This window comes from Herpailurus yagouaroundi, unplaced genomic scaffold, assembly GCF_014898765.1.
Source record: "Herpailurus yagouaroundi ecotype Mexico unplaced genomic scaffold, PumYag 160, whole genome shotgun sequence".
In the NCBI taxonomy this organism is placed as follows: Eukaryota; Metazoa; Chordata; class Mammalia; order Carnivora; family Felidae; genus Herpailurus; species Herpailurus yagouaroundi.
In genome coordinates this window covers 10,541,872-10,557,918 of record NW_024412401.1, presented here as the reverse complement: position 1 = coordinate 10,557,918, position 16,047 = coordinate 10,541,872, and positions in this window count along the sequence as shown.

Genomic DNA, 16,047 nt, shown 5'->3' with positions numbered 1-16,047 from the left:
CAAGGTCATTGATGACAACTTTAAGTATCTTGAGCCTAAGCTTAACCTTGTAGCATGCTGTATCAGCAATTCTCTTCTCCCCTATGACAAAGATTTGCCTTGCTCCAATCATAAACACGTTTGAAAAACATTAGAAATAGATGATTCTATAAATCAAGATGAACAAATTATCATTATACCAGGATGTAATACATTGTCCTATTCCTTTAACTACTATACAAATCCTTGAAGTGTGAATTACTCCATAACCCCTCTACCTTTGGGGTAGTCCAGAATCATGGGTAAACACATGGAGGAGCCCATGTAATCCAATATCTGATAATCCTGCCAGTTAATTGTGACCATTGGCCCATGTGTAAAATGAAAATAAACTCTATGGAACTTCTTAGCTTTACGTTTGAGTTATTTCAAACTTAGAAATTTGTGAATGTGGCAGCTTCCCTTATAAGGCCTCTTCTCATGGTGATGGCAGAGGTGCAAGAAAGACAGGCCACTGTGCAAGAGCATTTTCATCCTCTGCTAGTGTCATGTTTTATAACATCCCATTGGCCAAGCTAGTCACATAGCTGTGCCACAGTCAAGGGGTAGAGACATAGTAGGGGAGCAAATGAACAATTTTGAATAATTTAATTTATCACAATCTATTCTTTTTTTCATAAATATTGGGACCCCAATGCTAAATACAGTCACCCCATTCGATTCTCCCTGCCCCCCCAAGCTCTTGGCTAATCATGGCATCAGAGTCACCAGGAATTCATAGTCCAGATGTGGCTCCTGTTGATTTGGGAAAGCATGAACTAAAACTACAGGTGACCTGTTTCACGTATATCCAATGCATAGTGGTGATATTGGGGCAGTAGAGACCCAAGAAACATCCCAATTTGGAACTCGGAAAATAGGAAGACAAAGTAACTAATCCATGGCATTTCTGATAGCCTTCTAAGCAAAAGTGGTCAGAACCCTTTTGCCAGAATGTAAGAGATATTACTTGTTTAGTTCCTGATTTTGTTTCCTAGAAGTAGCTTCCATGTATTATTGTCCATGGCCCTTACTAGCTCTGAATTCTGAAGCTATTTTCTATTGTCATAATTTCTGAAGAGATCATTGTAGAATATGCCTTTTTGTTCCTAGACAACTTTCTTGACTATAGAAAGTCATAGACTGAGAGGTCTTTTTATGTTTCAGTCTCAACCGTATTTAGTCCATACTGGCAGTGTTTTATAAATATGGGTTTCTCAAGAATTTTGTAGTTTCTTTTTGTTATTGAATTTTAGTGACTCACATAATTCTGTCTTGGGACAAATGTCTCCTACATTCAATTATGTATTTATTTTAGACATGTGAGGGTTCTGTGAGACTATACTGTAAATCATTCTAGGAGTTCTTTTGTTTAGCTGAGAGAATTAACAAGATTCCAATCAAATTCTGTCACAAGTCTTAACAAAGGGCCCACTTTGAAGATATGTCTGGAGACTCCTGGATTTGGTAAGGTTGTGTTATAAAGGCTATACCTTTTATTTGGTTGAAAATAAATTTTCAACACTGCAGTTAATGCATTTCAATATCCTCCCTAAAATGGGTTTGCAAAGTAGCCAATTCTTTCCGAAGCCTATCTCATTGTTATAGTAACTTATCAAATGTGCTAGCAGCAACCACCTCATTCTTTCAAAAATTCCCATTGAGGGGCACCTGGGTGGCTCAGTTGGTTAAGTGTCTGATTCTTGATCTCAACTCAGGTCATGATCTCATGCTTCATGAGATCAAGCCCTGCATTGGGCTCTGCACTGACAGCATGGAGCCTGCTTGGGATTCTCTCTCTCCTGTTCTCTCTGCCTCGCCCCTCTTCTCTCTCTCTTTCTCTGTCTGTCTCAAAATAAATAAATGTAATGCTTAAACATTTCACAGAGGTCTTCTGGCTCTCATATGGTGCCTGAATTAATGGTTGACTGATAGGAGCCAGCTGTTCTTCTTTTTGCTCTTTGATTCACTTAATAATCAACCAACTATATAGACCTTATGATTACTACTGACCCTGCATCTGAAATACTGGAATTATTGTAAAAGCAAGTGCATTCTCTTTACTTTTCCTCCAAATTTATCACAAGTGAGAGTCTCAAGAACCATTATGCTATAACAATCCATGGTTTATTGCCATCCCATGTATCATCAGCATAAGTATCCTTGTTGCCAACCAAAGAGTTGTTAAATTCCAGAATACCATCCCTAAGTTCTGCTTTCTAGGGCAACCTCTGGATTTCTTCCAGAATCAGATCCCGAGACAATGATTTGAGTGCTAGCAGTTTATTTTGTACGTAACTCTAGGAAACTTCAGTAGAGAGTGGAGAAATGAGATAAGTGAGGGAGGACAGCTGGTAAAAGTTGCATTATCAAGAAAGTTTCCACAGTAGGTGCCTGGTCCTCAATCATACTAGTGAACTCTGGATCCTGTGTTAAGCATATGCCTCAAGATTAATCCCACTCCATGAGTGAGAAAGCTATGGTATTTAGAAATCAGTTCCTGTTTATCATTGGTGGAGGGTTATCCAAGAGTACAGACTTGATATTTCTGGGCTTCTGCATGTATGGGAAAAGTTAGCTTCAACCCCAGAAGACTCTCAAGCAAAGAGTTGTAGATGATGGCAGTTGGAAGTTGGATGGCATGGACTAAAATATAAGATGCAGGAAATATGGGTAGAGCATTGGTGTCATCTGCTCTAACCTCTAATGCTGGAACGGCTCTAAGCCATCATCCCTCACTGAATTCTTGCAATTACTTCCTATGTGGTGTTCCAGCTTTCCTTTTTTTCTCTCTTCAAAATACTCTCAGCATAATAGTGAGAACAATACTGATGAAACTCAGGTCAGGTGTGTCTTTCCCCTACTCAAAACTCTCCGTTGGTTTTCAACTACTCTGTCTGTATTGTTAAGTATAGGCACAATGTTGTTATGCAGATCCATCTTGCATAACTGAAACTTTAGTACTATATAATTTAAAAGTATAATATACATCACACTGAAGAGATTAAAAGTCCCTTTTATTTTGATTATTATCATATCCGGATACCATTTTGATTTTCACAGATACTAGTTTTTATTTGTATGTGATTTTGTATATAAAATATTAAACTATGGTTGTATTTCTATTCAGGGATGAGTCCTAAACAGTGATGTGTTGAAGGTCATTGTCATAACTCTGAAAAAAATAAGTTGTCCTATAGTAGTTGAAATTTGACAGCTATGAAAATCATGAAGACTGAAGACAGATGGCTAGTATAAAATGTAAAGAAATCCTAACCTCTTTTTTTTAAAGTTTATTTTGTTTATATTGAGAAAGAGAGAGAGAGAGAGAGAGAGAGAGAGAGAGAGAGAGAGGTTGAGCAGAGGAGAAGAGAGAGGGGAGAGAGAGAATCCCAGTTGGGCTCTGCCCTATCAGGGCCTATCAGGGCAGAGCCCCTATCCCAAGAACCATGTGATCACAACCTGAGCCACAATCAAGAGTCGGGTGCTTAACTGACTGAGCCACCCAGGCACGCCAATCCTAACATCTCTTTACCAAGTGTCTATAAGATAAGTGGGAAGTAACTTATAAATAATATAGCCATGAGTAGTCATCTCATCTTTTCTTTCATAAAGGTAAATGTCATAATAGATCAGTGTTCTGCCTCTATTTTATATGTTCAATGTATATTTTTTTCTTCCTCTATTCTTTGGGACTGAAATTACTTTAGAGAGTAGTTAGAAAAAATTGAAAGTGTTTTGGAATGTGTAGCAATAAAAGGTTCAGACTGCAGTGAAACCTTTAATAACTTGTGAATTATGTCATCTGTGAATTAACAATAGATGACACACTCAGCTGTGAGCAGAATAAAGGCATCCTTTTCTTAAAAAGAGAAAAAAGCTAGTTTCCCTCTAGAGTTAAGATCAGCTTTAGATTTTCAGTGTTCTTTGAGCAAAGTTTTAATGCACTATGAAGTATATCTTAGATACAATAAAGGTATTATCTTCAATAGAGTCTGGGTTTGAAGGACCATCTTCTAACGTGTTAAACCTACTCAGGTGGTGTCATGTTGGGAAGGAATCCAGTTTGTATGTACCTAGTTGTTCTACTAAGGGACTGATCACCTCTGCTGTATGCAGGCTAGATTTTCCGATAAAGAGGTTTCTTGACAGAAATTCACCATGTATTTTTACTGGTGCTGCCCACTTGATATTTAATCATTTCCTCCTGCATGACGAATAAACATCTCCTATGTGAAATCTCTGAAACAGAGCTCTTTATACCCTGAATCACTGTGGCAGCAGAATTCAGTGGACGTTTAACATTTTGTTTTCAAAAGTGTTTCCCTTTGTATGGAATATGCCATCCAACTTTTAACACTTATACACATGGAACGTTCTTTGCTAAAAGATTCTCATCTTTTTCTTTTAGATTTTAATTATCAGAAATTCTAACTGCTTAAAATATCTGTTTCATTGGTTTATACTCTGTGCTCAGTCTGGCAGTCAGATTGTATGTATCTGTTAGTAATACCCAGAGAATAAAATGTCTCAGCAAAATTTCAGGTTAGAAGCAATCCAGTTGTATCATGTAGTAAAGTAAAACATTAAATCAATGTGTACAATGTGTAGCAGAATTCAGCATTCTGTTTGTTAAACATTCATCAAAAACCTGTGTGTTTGATTTTCTTGAAAGTTTCTATTCAGATAATCTCTCCTCTGTTTTGAGTCCTCTATTTTCTCCTTGGGAAAATTTACTTCTTTTCTTGTTTTTCCCATGAAACGTAGAGTTTATAGTGTGTGATTCATATGGCTTCCTGTTTATAATCTTATGATTAATTTGCCAAATTCAGTATTTTCTCCTGTTTATCTTCAAGTAGCCATCCATAAGATCTTAAAGAATAGTCCATAACAAGTTATAGTATTTAGAAAATAGAGAAAACTCATTCCTATTCGTAATCGATAAAATTTATATGACTTCATTTATTTTTTCATGTTCCCTTCTTGTCTTTTTTCAAATGAGTGTATTTAAATATTCTTACATTTGTATCCTGAGTTTTCAGTTGGCAATATTTAATAAGCATTATAGTATGGTCTTTATAATGATCATTTAAAATTTTATTAACTTCCTTTTGATTTAGCATTATCTAATAAGCCTGAACTTTACAATAATCACTTTCAACATCTTAATTCCTGTTTAATATTCCATATAGTAGATACGCTGTAATTTAAAGAATCATTTCTCTGATGCTTTTCATTTAGATTTTTTCCAGTTTTCTCCAGTATAAATTATGCTCTAATGAATAGCTTTTAATATCTAAAGAGACAGACAAGACATAGACAGAGAGAATGACAATGTGGTAAAGTGTTAACATTTGGATAACTTGGGTGAAAGATACACAGGAAATCTTTGAACTATGTATTCAACTCTTTCATAACTCTGAAATTATCTCAAAATAATTTAAAAGGGTGCATTTGAATAAGTGGAATTATTGGATCAAATGTTATACATGTTTTGAAAGCTTTCTTTTTATATTGTCATTTTATACCAGTAAGTGGTACAACAGTATGTGAATATCTGTTTCATTGCTCAATTAGCAAGTGATCTATGAATAATCCATGTAGAGATTTCTTCTTTTTCTAAATTCATCAGCAAGTGCTGAATTGGAGATGGAAGGCTCTAGAAATGTGAAAAAAGTGGAGGTCAGGGAGAGAGACAAGAGATGCTGCATTTAATACCCATGTCAACATTTTTTCGAGTAATTTTTGTAAGTACACAGCAGCACAGGAGCGGAAATGACAATAGATTGTTGTTGGTTTTCTGTTTATGGTTTTTTTTTTTTTTTTTTTTTTTTTTTTTGCCTCATGGGTGAGTTTCTATCTAGCATCTATGCTCTGTACATTACTCCATATTGAGAGCACAATTTGTAACAGCGGTATATGCCACGTCATAGAATCAAATATTTTAAAGCTGGGAGGAGCTTAGGGGTTCCCCAACCCTAATCCTGCACTTTTCCAGATAAAAATAGGGAAACCCAGTATTAAAGAGCATGGTTAAATGACAAGTTAATTAACGGCAGAACCATTTTCACAATAAACTTGTCTTTTTTAGTATCCCTAGGCTTTTATCGTAAACATCATAATCTTAGTATGCCTATAGAATGAAAACAGATCCTACCGTTTTCATATAACACTGAGTGCCAGCTACTTGGATGTTCTTTTACCTCTTGGAAGTTCTTAGACTTCTCTGCATCAGTGGATGACCCAAATTATCTAAGATTCTTAAGATAAATATGTAAAGGTATAGACCAGTGTGCATTGCGGACCAGAATTATGTTTTATTATTTTTATTTTTGGAAGAACAATACAGTTGCATCAGAAATATTTACAAATGAAGAACTTTAAAAGAATTACTCTAGTGATTTTTCATCAAATACATATTGATTGCCCATGGTGGGTCACTAGTTCTTTCTTCTAGGTGCTAGGGATACAACATTGGACAAACAAAATCTGGCTTTCAAGGAACTTACATCTTATTGAGAAATTTACATTCAACTGAGTATAAACTGAGATAGATAAATTGCTCTTCTATGCAATCGAAATTAATTGTAAAGATAATTTGCATAATCTTTATCCTGAGGAAAAAATATAAATCTCTAGGGATCACAGTGCTTAGGGTTGCCATTTGTAAAAGTATAAGCATGGGAAGCAGAGATAGAAATACCATTTTATGGTAGCCAGGTATTGTGCATTTTATAGCACTACATTTATCAGTTCAGCACTAAAGAAATGCTGATTCATTCATTCATTCATGCATGCATGCATTCATTCATTCATTCATTTTTAACATTTTGAATTTTCCCTTCCATCAGATGTTCCGAACGTGGCTTACTGTCTCCTACCCTAAATGAGGAGGATACTTTCATTTGAGATTGTTGTGGTGACTGAAAACTTCTTCACCTATCCAGATTTACATCTCTACTTAATGCCACCAAATTTATAGTCATACATTTTTCACTGGGCAGTGAAGCCACCGCTGTTTTGCTGTTACGAACGAACGTGATAGCAGACATTTTCACGCTCACATGTACAAGTAAATTTATAGAGTAAATTCTTACAGGAAAAGATTCTGACGTGAAAGGTTGTAAACCATTTATTTAATAGACATTATCAAAGTGTCCTCCACAGCATTTGTGCCAGTTGACATACCAACAACAATATACGGAAGTGCTCTTTTCTCCACGAACTTGCTCGTACTGCTTGTGCAAAAGTCTTGTCCTTATAATTGGAAGTGTTTTTCTAATATCGCTCCACCTTTTGTAAGTAAGGATAAACGTCTTTCACTTGCTATTTGAAGAGATCTAGATTTTATACCTCTGGATAGTTGGGTAGGTTCCAGAAAAAAAGAAAGACAGAAAGAGAAGTAGTTTATGAATTTGGAGGCTGCATTCCCACTTATTTTCACAAAAGAAACATCGTCAAATTAAAAAAAAGTACAAAGTTATTTGATATTAGGAATACTTTCGGCACATCTCTTCTCCTTGAAAAAAATCCTTGTTTTGGGTATGTGGATATTTCTATTGACTTTGGTTTCACAGAATTGTGTACGTGGTTTCCTTCCGTGAATAAGAATGAGATGAGTTCATTTGAAAGTATTGAAAGACAGTGTCTCAAAACCAGTTGTTTGGTTATTTTGTTTGTTTGTTTGTTTGTTTGTTTAATTTTCTTGCTACCTTACTCTGAATCAATGCACTGAGGCTGTGGACAATGTGTACAACTTCTCCCCTTGGAATTTCCTGGAGGTGATTATCTTCTTCCAGAATTGTATTCCACTTGGCACATACCTTATTTGGGGCGAGAGGAGCTTAGAATTCTTTTGACTTTCTGTGAGTTACATAGTTGTGTTAACTTTTGTAAAATTTGGACCCCATCTACAAATGATGACATCTGTTTAATTCGACCATATGTTAATTTAGTGGCAAACAGCTAGCTACCTAGAAGTAAGCTAAAATGCACAGGATACAGACATCATACGGGTTAAATTGTAAATTTTTTAACAAAATAATAATTGCAATATAATATAGTTCATCACATAATTCTTAATGATAAACATTTATGTCTAAAATGTACTGATTAGATCTCTTGTCTCATTATTTATGGGTTTTATGAATTAATATGGACAATATGTTACATTATTCATTAGCTTTGGAGGGCAACTGTATTATAAAGGCTGCTTTTCAACAAAACTTAATGGGGTTCATATCAAAATTCAGTGACAGGAACTATTAAGATTAGAGGTAGCATTTTGATTGACAGCTAGAAATCAAACTCAAGAATCTCGTATGAAAAAAAACCCTCAAAGTTCCCACTAGGATATTTGGAGGTGCTGTATGGATGTCATAGCATTTTGTTGTAGTATCAGTTAAGGTAGAGGAAAACATAGTTCTTTTGTACCTGGTGGTTTTAGGGTTCTTTACCATGTTCCCCTAATAATACCTTTATTTTCTCTTCTGTGCAAAGCACTCTGTTCAGTGTCCTTTTGTTTTTCCCTTCTGATTAGCAGGAATTTTCAAACTGTACACATTACCTGATATTTTTTTTTCTTTAAAAAAAAATTGAAGAAAACATGTATGGAGCGCTTACAACATGCAGTACAAAGTTTTGTGCCGACACTTTACTCAACTCATGTTGTAGATGGCCGCAGAAAGTACAGGTACCTTGTAAATGACTCAGCAGTCAATAGTGGAGTCATCATTCAGCATCATGACTGTTGGACTCTAAAAGCCAATCTCTTAACACTACTATATTTCTCCAGTCACACTAGTGGGGAAAACGGGCCAGCTGCCAGCTGTTTGAACGGACCAATGCAGCTGTCTAAGCTTACTGCATTTTGCAGTGCATTTCAGGAACCATTGCTTTGCAACTGGGGTAGAGAATCAGTCATTTGCTCTTTTATGATTCCTTTGCGTGATGGCATTTTTAGACCTTTTTTTTTTTTTACAAAATAAAAGAGAATTTGCATTTTTTGAAGTTCTACATAAGGGTCGTGCTATTTACGACCACATTTAATCCTCATTTAAAATATGTGAGGTCAAGATGGACAAATTGAGTCCTATTAGCTTGCTCAACAGTGGGAAGTGGCCCAAATGCAGCTCTAAAATTCAGAGGTTCCCAAATGCCCATGGATGATGTGACATGAGCAAACATAACCCTTTTGTCCTTTAGAGACAAACGTTATAAAAGTAGGTAACTGTTTTTATATTTTCCCCAAATATAAAACACAATAAAATTTTCACTTATCTTCTATTTTTGAAGACATTTTAACTTGAGTTCTCAAATGGGAAAAATGTGACATTTTTTCCTGGTACCTTAAGATTTTAGGAAGTATAGAACTGATGATCTTATGACTCTGCCTTTTCCCACCAGAGAGGACCTACTTTTCAGAACCAAAATGTCATTATGTTACCAGTGGGAGATTTGGGGAAATGTTGCAGGTAACAGAATAGTCTATTTTGACACATGTCTCTATTATTCCATTTCAGATATGCCTCAGGTCAAACATATTCTTGAGACTCTCTCTCAAATGAAAGCCCTTTGTAGAATACCCAAAGAAGAATTTGATGTCCTGTTTCCCTAACACTCATACCAAGGAGACATATTCTGCTTAGATTATGTGTCCATGAGTTGAAATGGGCCAATAGCAGGTCTGAGCTTGAATGTTAACCATACTATTTTAAGAATTACCAAGAACTACAAGTAAAATAATTAAAAATTCTCAGGTGATTGGAATTTGAGCTGAACTTAGTTTTGTGAATTTAAAACTAGAGATATTTGGAGGTTACTTTTTATGATCTTGTCATTCACATTAAAATAATTAAACAATTCCGTTTCAATATGGTAGGTTTGAAGATGACAATCATGACCTTTCTGTCACCTGGTACTTCAATATCTACAGTAAATGCAGCTTTCTTGGTAGTCTCGGTCTATTCTCTTCAGCCAGAATTAATTGCTCTGCACTTACTTGACTACAGAGGGTATTTGGACCTGTTTGGAAACTATGCTTTATTTGTGACACATTGTGTCAAAAATGGGACGATTATTCAGAAACATCCCCGTACCATAAGATTTAGGAATTTCAAAGACTCCACATTGTTTTATTCATATAGAAGACCTTATGCACAGAAATATAAAAACTAGGAACTAATGACTTTTAGAGATGTCAATTTAACATGTCCTATTTAGGTAAAAATTTTATTAAGTGGGGCTTTTAGAATTAGATGGTCTTTCCTCTCCAGGATAACCAAATTAGAAAACACTGTTTCTTTCCTTTCTTCCAAAAAAAAAAAAAAAATGAAACAAAGAAGGAAAGAAAGAAAAAGAAAGAAAGAAAGAAGGAAAGAAGAGGGAAAAAAAGAAAAGAAAGAAACAGATATTTCAATAAGCATTTTGCATGACTCATTTTATTTCTTCCTTAAACAGTACCACCAAATATAGGAATTGTTATCCCCGGTTTACAAGTGAATAAGCTGAAGTTTAGTGAAGTTCAATAACTTGCTTGAGGTCATACATATAGCAAGTAGCAGGGTTAGAATTCCAAAATGCTGAATAAAGGCTCAGTGAAATGAAGAAACAAAAGAAAAGCTGAGTCATGTTTATCCTACATTCTATCGAAATCCGAGACTCAAGTTAATTGTGTGTAATAATTCAGTGTTCTAACATGCAGACGGACAGGGGAGAGACCAATCTGCGGATGACTCTGGAGACATATCCTCCTTCTGCTTATGGCAGCGTAGTAAAGACCTGACTTAGCTGATTTGGGTTAGTTTAGTGGAAGAACAGACTGGAGGGACTTTCCCAGCCTCCCCCGCCCCCATTTCTCTTCTAGACAATGGAAATTCCACTGTTGCAGAGCTATATAGGCTCTCCCTGCCCCCCTGGTTCTTATAAATATATGTGAAGTTTTCAAACGGCAGGCCCCTCAGTGAGAAAGAATCCAGCCCAGCTCTGCTCGCCTTAGCACATATCTCTATGGAATAATGAGGGATTGGGGGGATCAAGTGTTCTCTGCTGTTTCTCTGTTTTTTATAAGTTTTTACCCTCTAAACATTATTTAATATTTACACCGTATAGCATGTGTATCCATGTTCCCTTTGCACAACACTCCTGCACCATTTAAAACAAAGCCACTGGTGAAGGTATCTTTGTTAATTTCATAGGCTATCACTCTGGATGAGAATTCTTTGAAGCTGAACAGTTTAAAGTGTATTCTGTTATCTTTCATTCTCATCTAAGCATTTTGTTTTCTGCTGACTTACACCTGTTAATCCTCCAAATGTGAACCCAGTCTACTCAGGGATCAGCTTCAACAAAATCAAACCAAAATTCAGAAGAAAATGTTATACACTGGAATTATTCAGCGTGAATCTTCTATGTCAGAAAGAACCATCTTTCAGTAAGTAAAGAGAATTGTACAAGGAAATAAAAATAGGCCATTTCACACCAGTGTGTTTCTGTCTTTCTCTCCCTCCCTTACCTTTACTCTCCTTGTCTTTCACTCTTCCTCCCATGACTCCTCTTTCCTTTACTCCTCTTTCTCCAGTGACTATGCCATCCAGAAAGGTACAAATGTACAATAAAAATTACTCCCTAAAATCAATGTAATAAAAGCTTCATGTCAATGAGATACATCCTATGATGTGATAAAATGTATTTCTTATTTGTAAATCCATTTAACTATCCTTAGTGACTATGCGATTTCTCCTTTCCAAGGCAAATATTTGATTTTCCAGAAAATTCAATATTTGGAGTTCTTATAAATTCCAAGCTGATTTGTTAAGGGAGATGTGAAAATACACAATTCACAATAGGAAGAAAGTCTATATCTTCTTTCATTTAATTTCAAAGGAATCTCAAGTGATTTTTTTCCTCTCACTTTTTAAGTACCCCAATATCATACTGGTGAAAAAATACAACCCGTGAACCATAGAACCAGAATTTGAAATCAACAAACAAATCTGGTGCACTCATCTGTTACTATTACTTTTATTATGTTCAAAACCTCATATTTCTGCAATTTATTACCAATATTATTTACTACCATATAGTACTGTTTTAATCAGTTGAACAAAAGTTTTAAAGTTTTCATAACATCAGTCTGGAGAGACAGAAAGCCTGGAATACACTATTGGTGAAAATGGAACTTGATGAAACCTATTCTCAAATGAAATCTGGCAATTTTTTTTTTTACCAAATCTGAAATATATTTGAAACTTAAAGTGCATCAAGATATAAGTACACTGATGTCAGATATGTTATTTGTAAATATCTTCTCCCATTCAGCAGGTCGCCTTTTGTTTTGTTTTGTTTATGGTTTCCTTTTCTGTGCAAAAGCTTTTTATTTGATGTAGTCCCAATGGTTTATTTTTGCTTTTGTTTCCCTTGCCTTAGGAGACATATCTAGAAAAATGTTGCTACTGCTGATGTCAAAGATATTACTGCTTATGTTCTCTTCTAGGATTTTTATGGTTTCAGGTCTCACATTTAGGTCTTTAATCCATTTTGAATTTACTTTTGTGTGTGGTTTAAAAAAGTGGTCCAGTTTCATTCTTTTGCATGTAGCTGTCCTGTCTCCCCAGTACCATTTGTTGAAGAGACTGTCTTTTCCCCAGTGGATATTCTTGCCGCCTTTGTCATAGATTAATTGGCCATATAAGCATGGGTTTAATATCCAAAATATATAAAGAACTTATACAGCTCAGCACCAAAAAGCAAATAATCCAATTTAAAAATGGGTGGAGGACCTGAGAGGACATTTTTCCAAAGAAGACACAGATGGCCAACAGTGAGACGATGCTCAGCATCACTAATCATCAGGGAAATGCAAATCAAAACCACAGTGAGTTATCACCTTACACCTGTCAGAATGGCTAAAATCAAAAAGACAAGAAATAAGAAGTGTTGGCAAGGACGTGGAGAAAAAGGAACCCTTGTCCACTGTCGGTAAGAATGTAAATTGGTGCAGCCACAGTGGAAAGCAGTATCGAGATTCTTGAAAAAATTAAAAATAGAGCTACCATATGATCCAATAATTCCACTACTGAGTATTTACTCAAAGAAAATGAAAATACCAATTTGAAAGGATATTATGCATCCCTGTTTATTAAAGCATTATTTATAATGGCCAAGATATGGAAGCAACCTAAGTGTCTATACATAGATGAATGGATGAGGTTGATGTGGTACATGCGCGCGCGCACACACACACACACACACGCACACACACGCACACAGAGGAATATCATACAGCCATAGAAAGAATGAGATTTTGCCATTTGTGACAACATGGATGGATTCAGAGTGTATTGTGCTAAGTGAAATAAGTCAGGCTAAAAAAGACAAATATCATATGATTTTACTTACATGTGGAATCTAAAAAACTAAACAAATGAGTAAACAAACAAAAATCAGAATCAGACCTGGAACAAATTAATGGTTTCCAGAAGGAAGGGGGTGAGAAGATGGGCAAAATGGGTGAGAGGGGGTGGAGATTCAGGCTGCCAGTTATGGAGTGAAAAAATAATGTGAATAAAAGGTACAGCATAGAGAACATCGTCAATGATACTGCAATAGTACAGTATGGTGATAGATGGTACTACACTTGGGGTGAGCATAGCATAATGTATAGAGATGTTGCAACACGATGTTGTGCACCTGAAACAAATGTAATATTGTGCATCAACTATACTAAAAAAATGTTTTTAAGTGTAAGTACACTGATTTGACTGCAGCTCTCTTCATAATAACAATTAATAACAAAAAGTCACTGTAATTAAGGTTCTTGGTAAGTGCATTATGATACGCCCATATGAGAGACACTGCTGAAATGTAGATATGTATGGGTTGATTGAATAAAAATCTTCAAGATGCATTATTAAGTGAAAATTATGTTACAGAAAAGTAAGAATAGTATGATTATTTTTTATGTTTAAAAAATATATATGTAGCTATATGCATGGAAACTGTTCTGAATTTACAGACAATTGCCTGTTAATAGTGGCTCCCTTTGGGAAGAGGGATTGAGGGCATGGGGTTGTGGAAAACTTAACTTTTCATTATGTAATTCTCTGAGCATTTATCATATCTAATTATGTGAATGTATAACTTTATTTTTTAAATATGAAGAGGCTAGTGAAATTGTAGGCCATTTGGGCATTAAAATGCACCGATAGGGGCGCCTGGGTGGCGCAGTCGGTTAAGCGTCTGACTTCAGCCAGGTCACGATCTCGCGGTCCGGGAGTTCGAGCCCCGCGTCAGGCTCTGGGCTGATGGCTCAGAGCCTGGAGCCTGTTTCCGATTCTGTGTCTCCCTCTCTCTCTGCCCCTCCCCCGTTCATGCTCTGTCTCTCTCTGTCCCAAAAATAAATAAACGGTGAAAAAAATCTTAAAAAAATAAAATAAAATAAAATGCACCGATAAATATAATTTGGAAAATATTAGTTTGTATGTTACACAAGTAAAACATTGCAGTATAAATCTCTAAGTTATTCTGCATCCTCAATACAAAAGGAATCCTGATTTTAAGCTAGATGCTCAGGATTCCTGGAGCAGGTTTTAGAATGACTGACTAGAATTGGATATGCAGAGCTCAGAAAAAATACTTAGAGACAGGAAAGAGCAAACAACTGCTAATGTGTGTTTGCTCAGACCATAACAGCCAAAGCAATTCAATCAGATGCAAGGAATAATGGCAGGAAAGCAATCTCCTGTTCTCCAGACCATCATTGGTATAGACACTAAGCCTCCTTCTTCTCTGTATGCGTTAGCAGACCTCCCATGGACTCTTGCCTTGCACAGCAATCAATGGCCCTTTGGTCATTAAAGAGGTATCCACGATCCCTCTTTGGATGCCCTGGTACTCTGCAGGTAGATGTAGGTGTAGAGTCCATAGTCACTGCACTTTGGGCCCTGGTGCCAGCCAGGGTGCAGCACCAGCCATCACATCCTGTCAACACCTATACCAGGGATGAAGTAGCTGATCTTTGAGTGTCCCATTGAAATGGGAGGAAATGCACTTTTTCTTCTCTTCTGAGTTTTGCTGGTGGGTCCAGATCAAAGTCAAAACAGTTCAGGGGATACCACACTGTGAAGCACTCAAAATCTTTCTTCTCTTCTGACATCATCCCTTTTCTACCCTCCATGCTAAAACCAAGCTTGCATATCACGAAGCTCTTTCAACATGAATTATGCTACCTGAGAGGTTAGAGGTGGACGTGAATTCTTGGCATGTCAACTCTGGAGACTTGGCTTTAATACATCAGCTTTAATACGTCTCTCGTTAGATTTGTTGTACTTTCCTAAAACTAAAATGGCAGCTATTCTGTCTACACAAGCAGAATGAAGCACTTTGCCTTTTAATATGGCTTCAGTGACTACTTGGTTGCTATACCTGTTTTCTAAAGTACAAAGCAGAAGGCTATTAATCTGGATCACATGAAGACATCCCACATTTAGTATATCATAACGTGGAATTGCATTTTTTCCCTCAATATGGTAGTTAAAAATGCAAGACTTTGGAGTCATGGATCTGAATTCTCACTTTTTTATTAGCTAGCTGCATAATTTACTGAAAGTAAATAATCCAATATCTTTGAGTCTCACTTCTCTTATATCCAAGAGTAGGCATGAAAAATAAGGATTAGAACAATTCTGAACTACTTAGACACGTAGAGTTCCACAAACGTGGAATTTGGGTGGTTACTACTCTTTCTTAAACCCATTAATGGCACCACCCTACACTGGTCACCAAAGCTGGGAGCATTTGAGTATTTTCGTATCAAACTCTTTCCTTCCACCTTCTAAGTTCAACCCATCACAATGGACTCTAGAGCCAGCTCTGCCTTTTATTAGGTAATTAGCCTTTCTTCTCCTTAGTCTCTTCTTGGATAAAGTGGACATAATAATACCTAGATCACAGGATTGTTGTATTAAATGAGATGGTGTATATAAAATATCTGCTATGTAAAAAACATTATAAACGTAATAATAAACCTGT